This window comes from Myotis brandtii, unplaced genomic scaffold, assembly GCF_000412655.1.
Source record: "Myotis brandtii unplaced genomic scaffold, ASM41265v1 scaffold654, whole genome shotgun sequence".
Classification (NCBI taxonomy): domain Eukaryota; kingdom Metazoa; phylum Chordata; class Mammalia; order Chiroptera; family Vespertilionidae; genus Myotis; species Myotis brandtii.
Window position 1 is genome coordinate 1,859,815 of NW_005370538.1, and position 6,664 is coordinate 1,866,478.

Sequence of the window (6,664 nt, forward strand, 5' to 3'; positions counted from 1 at the left end):
GCTGGGTTTCAGTCCGGCTGGTTTCTGGGGGTTTGTTTACCTTCTTATTTGCAACATAGTATATAGTTGCTTAGACTTGCAGCTGAGAGGCTGGCAAGTGAGGCGGCGAACGTTGGAGTCTGCAGCAAGCAAGCCTCGTGCTCGCTTCAGTGCCTGGCTGCCGGCCGCCATCTTGGCTGACAGTTAATTTGCATATACTCACTGATTAGCCAATGAAAAGGGTAGCGGTCGTACGCTAATTACCATGTTTCTCTTTTATTAGTGTAGATTATACAGACCCCTTAACTCATTCCCTGGCTTTACCTTTGCCTATTCAGCTGGGCTGATGAGGGGGAATGGAAGGGAGAAAAGGAATTGACAACAAATAATCACAGTAACAACCACATTTGTGGCTAATTCTCCAGTCACAAAGTACAGGCATTGGATCTTAACAATGATTTATAAATAAATAATAATAAGGTTTTGGAAGCCTAGTGTTTTGGCAAATAAATCAAAGCTGTGTTATGTTAACCTAGTACCAACTTTCAGATTGAATAGATTATAGATGGGTAGCAAAGCCAGCAATAAGAGTCTAAAAGAAGACTACTACTGGTGCTTTGGCTTTTTAGGGATTTTCATTGTTTCTCTCAGGGGAAGAATGATTGCTGATAGAATGGCTCTTATGATCCCCAAATGTTTATTCTATATACTATGGGACTGTAATACTAAGGATTAGGGATGGCACTTTTGGATACTTCTTTTTCTGGTCAGAGTAAGACTTATCAGATTCCAGTTTTTGGAAAGTGCATAAAATGCCAAAGAAATATGGGATTTACTACCCTTAGGGTTGCCATAGACATGTAACTTCACTACAGACTGTTTTGCTTTTTGCCTTGACAAAGTAGCAAGGATATAGTGTTATAGGATATCTCATTACTCTAAGGATTGTTACCTGTGTCAATTCATGTCTCTCTGTCCCTGATACAACACAATATCTTGAGCACCTCAGAAACTCTGCTCTACAGCATTCCTTTTCTCCCCCTCACATTACTCTTAGCTGTGTAGTGTGGTAGTGAAGAGTGTTGGCTTCAGGGTCCTGACAGATATGGGTTCAAAGCCCAGCTCTGCCACTTACAAACTATGTGACCCTGGACATATTAAATAAAATCCACTCTCTGCCTCAGTTTCTTCGGCTATAAAATGGGGATGATAATATGCATGTCTGATAGTTTTGTTGAGACTCAATCGAGATGATGCATATAAAGTGCTAATTACAGTGCCTGGCATTTAAAATAAATTCAGTATCATAATGATTTCCTGTACTCTCCATAAATTTTACAGAAACACGAGCAAAAGGACCCCTGACCACTTTCATGAGACATTCTCTAAATGATCTTTAAAATGACCAAGCCCCTGCTCTAATAAAACTCATTTCTTACTGAGCACAATACACACTACCTAATTCATCTCAGCCTCAGCTTTTTCTCATGAAACAGCTGTTTTTCTCCATCCTCCCTATTCTTCTAAGCCTGTCTCCTTCAGGGAGCCTTTCCTGATCACCCTAGCGCACAATGCTTGCATACACTCGCATTACTGACGACCTCCAGAAATTCAACTCCTTCTTCCTCTCAGGGTCACCCACTTGGCTCTGAGCATTGCACTAACAAGTGACAGATCTGGAGTTGTTACAACAGAATGGTCATCTAATCCTTTTGTCGTGTGATAACTGCTCCAGATTCCTGAGACACAGCAGCAAGACCTACATCAATCTACCTGTGTACTGGAAATAGGTTTACCAGATTTAGCAAATAAAAATACAGGATTACCAGTTACAATTAGAATTTCACATAAACAACAAATACTGTTTTAGTATGAGTAAAGCCCAAATATTGTGTGGGAGCACCTACTGACACTAAAAATGACTTATTGTTTATCTGGAATTCCAATTACGTGGGTGTCCTGTTTTATATCTGGCAACCCTAATTGGGAATTGAGGAGAAAGAACCTGCGTAAGCAAAAGCGCTGTGACAAATCCTGGGCATTATGGTGCCCTGAGACAATTGACTCATTTAATAAATACCTTTTAACCCATTTTGTCATCTGGTTTTTCTGTTTACCAGGGCCAATATGTATAGTTGTATATTGGGTGCTCACAATATCATTTTGTCTCAGGGGCACCATTCATAATGTTGACATTAAGACATAGCTATTTTCTGGAAGATGGCAATAAAGTGTCTTACTCTCATAAAATTAGCATATGTAACAATTTTTTTTCAAAAATTGAATTCAGCATCTTGAGGAAGGGGCACCTTTTTCTAGTTTATAGCAAGGCATCATATGTCCAGTGGTGACTCTGTCACAGATTAGCCATAAAATGTGCTGCAAGGTTTTCCAAGCCATGGGTTGTGACCCATTAATAGGCTGGAAATCATTTCAGTGGGTCATAACCAACACTAGTAATTACAATGATGATGATGATGGAATAGTAGATAATATCAAAATATGGTCTGTGTTGCTGTTGGAAGTTTTGATTCTGTTACATATGTGTCTACTGAATGGTGATAAAAATATATTTCTGATTGTGTCTCAGTATTAAAAAGTTTGAAAGGCAGTATTGTGGTGGCAAAGACCTTGTAATGTTGAGAACAGCAGATCAGGGTCCAAATACTGGTTTTGTTACATGCTTGCTGTGTAATCTTAGGCAAAAGACTTGACACTTCTGGACCTTGGTTACCCCATCTGTAATTTGGGGATAACAATTGTACCTGCCTTAAGGGTTGTTCTAAGGATTTAATTAATTAATACATGCAACACACTTAGCACAGGGCCTGGCATGTAGCAGAGGATCAATGCAGTTTTTGCTGTTATTATCAGTGATTAACCAAGAGCTGAGAGGCTTGGAAGAGACAGGCTCATTAACTGTAAGTGAGCAGTAATAGCTGATGGCCAGATGTGGAAAGAAATAGAATTCAGAATAATGCAAAAGCAGATGCGGTACAATAAGGATATTCATATTGATGATTTTGACTCATCAGGGAAAGGTTAAATTATGCCCAGAACGTTTCATTGAATAAAACAAATTTGAAATGCATTTAGAAGACCCCCCTGAAAATGATCCAAATAAACAGGATAAACACTTAGAAGAAAATATCAGTTAATTAGATAATTAATTTATATGGAAGTTCTGCTTCTACTGCTAGTCTGGATAAAATAAATACTCCAGTCCTGTATTTTTCCTGTAAGCAAGTTTTGACTCTTAGCTAGGTCCAGGCTCTGGGCACAGACTGAATTTTACAGTCCTTCTGGATCCTCTACAAAGTCAGCATGGGGCCAAGCACAGAGCTGTTGGTTCTAGGCTCCCCATTCTCCAGGATAAAATGTGGGGGCAGCTCCTCACTCTATGTGTTAGGGCATTTCTGCAAATTGGACCATGTACTAGCCCACACTGTGGGAGTAGTGCTGATCTGGTCTTCTCTTCACCCTGTTCCTAGCTAGCTTTGGGAGAAAAAAAGTTTGGAGCAGGAGTAAGTTTGCAACCCTTCTCTTTCATAGACATGTTGCTACTTGCTAATACTTGACAAATGCTCACCAGTGTGTGTGTGTGTGTGTGTGTGTGTGAGAGAGAGAGAGAGAGAGAGAGAGAGAGAGAGAGAGGAAGAGAGAGAGAGAGAGAACATTATGATTTCAGAACTTTATTAGATTAGTGGTTCAAAATTCCTTGGATTATTAATACCTCTTTGAAATAACAGTCATTTTATTGAGCAAATCAAACAGCTAATCTTGTGGAATCCTTGATAAATAAATTTTTAAAAATGGATCAGTAATCATTTCCAAATCCATTTTGAGTCTTTTGTAGAACAATCCAACATTCACTTAGAAGGCCAAAGGTTTCTCTTAAGATATGGACATGTGTAAAAACCCACTTTTAATATTTGCAATTTTCATGAGGTATCTTGTCCCATCCCACCCTTACAACTGTCGCATTGATAAGTGTTGTGCTATTAGAATTTGGTGCTTGAGAAAAAATGCATGAGCGAAATGTCACTATGACTTCAACAGCACTTTAAATAAATCAATCATAGCTCCATCTAGCTACATGAAAAATATATAACACACATGAGCAAGACACATTTATTAAATATATTGCTCTGATGGCTCCCTGCATTCTTCCTTCTTTGTAGTTGCACAACTTATAATTATTTCCTTTCCATTTGTGAACTAATTTAATGCCTGTCTTCTCCACTACACTGTAAACTCCATGAGATCAGGGATTCCCTCAATTTCTGCTCACTCTTGTTTCTCCAAGGCTTAGCACAGTACCTGGGACCTGGTAAATGCTCATTAAATATTTGGCAAATAATTTCTGTGGTTCTGCTTGAACTAGTCAAAATTGAGCTTGCCTAAGTTCTTCAGAAGGCAAGAGGTAACACACTCCTAGGTGCAACAGCACACACATGGTTGTCAAACATTTTCTGTAGAATAACTTCATTTAACAAATATAAGTAAGTACAACATGTGACTGAGAGATAAAACAGAGGACCTAAGTTAGTCGCAGAGTGAGGAGATGATATTTAAGCCAATATCAAAAGGATACATCTGAGAGTTTTCTGGACAGAAGAGATGGCATGAACCCTGGCCCTGAAATGGAAAAGAAGGGTGTGGTACCAGAAGGACAAAGAGAAGGATGGTGGTGTGCCTACTGAGGAAACTGATGATAAATTGTTGGCCTTTCAGAGTGTTTATAGTTCTTGAGATATAACACTTAAATTTTATTTTTTTTAAAATTCTTTATTGTTTAAAGTATTACATATGTCTTCCTCCCCCCCCCTTTGACCTCTCCCTGCCCGCCCTCACTCTTCAACACATTCCCTCACCTCCCCGCTGCGTGTCCATTGGTTATGCTCATATGCATGCATACAAGTCCTTTGGTTGATCTCTTATCTCCTCACCTCACACCTTCCCTCATAGGTTGGACAGTCTGTTCGATGCTTCTATGACTCTGGTTTTATTTTTGTTCATCAGTTTATGTTGTTCATTATATTCCACAAATGAGTGAGATCATGTGATATTTATCTTTCTCCAACTGGCTTATTAAATTTTATTTCTTATTTTGAGTTAGTAACATGTGCATATGGTAAAAAACAATTCAGAAGAAACAAAGATGAAATAGTGAAAAGTGTATTTCCCTCTCATCCAGTCATTTCTGCCATTGCCTACACAGTTTCCTTCCCCAAAGGAACTGCTCTTACCAGTTCTTAAGAGAAAATATCCCCTGAAGGAAAATTTCAGGTTCTATTTGTGTAAAATAAATAAGTAAATAAATGAATAATTGAACAAACCAATGAATATTTTTCTACTTTTTGCCCCCTTTGAGATATACACCATGTTGCTGAGCATTCTTTCTCACTTCTTTTTCTGCATGTGTGTTTGCATGTGTGTGAGTGAACATGCAGATGCACACACACACAGTTTCACTGAAATGGGACTATAGAATACAAGTTTTCACCAAAGACACCTTTTTTTTTTAAAAAAATCTCCAACTTTTTCCCCTATTTTTGTATTTGTTCCTTATACAAAGGTAACTAATGTAAATAAGCTGCTATGGATCTTTGTATGTCTTCCTCCATGTTTGCATAATTATATAGAACATTTATATTACATACAGATACAGAATGTTTTAAATATTTTATTTTACAACAGTGGCATCCCAGCATACATATATGCTACCACATCTTGCTTTTCTCACTCAATAATACACCATGGAAACCACCTCAGTCTGTGAAATGCTGGTATACTAGTAAAAGGCCACAGATTGGATGTGCAATTCACTCAGCCATACCTCTCCTCAGAAACATTCCTTTCATTTTAATGCTTTTATTTCTATGGAATAGATTTCCAAGAGTGGATTTGCTACGTTGAAGTGCATTTATATTTTCAGTTTTAGTAGATAATGCCAGATTCCTCTCCAGATAAGATGTAATGATTCCAACAGCAATATATGAGAGCACAATTTCTCCAACATGTCTGAATTCTAACTGTTCTCTCTGTAAACATTCTTTTGTGAGAACTGATGAAGCAATAGACCGCTATGTAGGAATCAACAGTACTAATGAACAAGAATCAGTTTATTCTTATTTTCAAAAAAAGAATCAAAAGAGAACTCTCTTCTGAAAGATATACAGATATGTAACTTATGTAGCAAAATCAGTGAGATTCTGATAATGACAACGAATTGTTGGTAAATAACTGATGTTCAGTAACTCTGCCAAACTAAACCTATATGAGGGGAGGCATATCCAACATCAGGATTTTGCCTCAAAAAAAGCATTTTAACTTCTACTCCTACTAGTATTAATTCCAGTTGAAAGGAACATATTGGTATAAGTGTAGGTTATGTTTTGTGATTGGCCATCAAAGTTTGACCTTTATAAAAATGCAAATGAAAAGCTAGTTTTTAAAGTAAAGCATCAAGATCTGCAAGCTTTTTCAGGCCAATAGTTCATCCTAATATATAAAAAGCCAGGGCCGTCAAGACCGAAACAACCAGACGGACAACTGAACAGCAGGCTGCATGGGGTGACCAGGCCAGCAGGGGGGGCAGTTAGAGGCAACCAGGCTGGCAGAGGGGGGCAGTTGGGGGCGACCAGGCCGGCAGGGGGGGCAGTAAGGGGCAACTAGGCTGGCA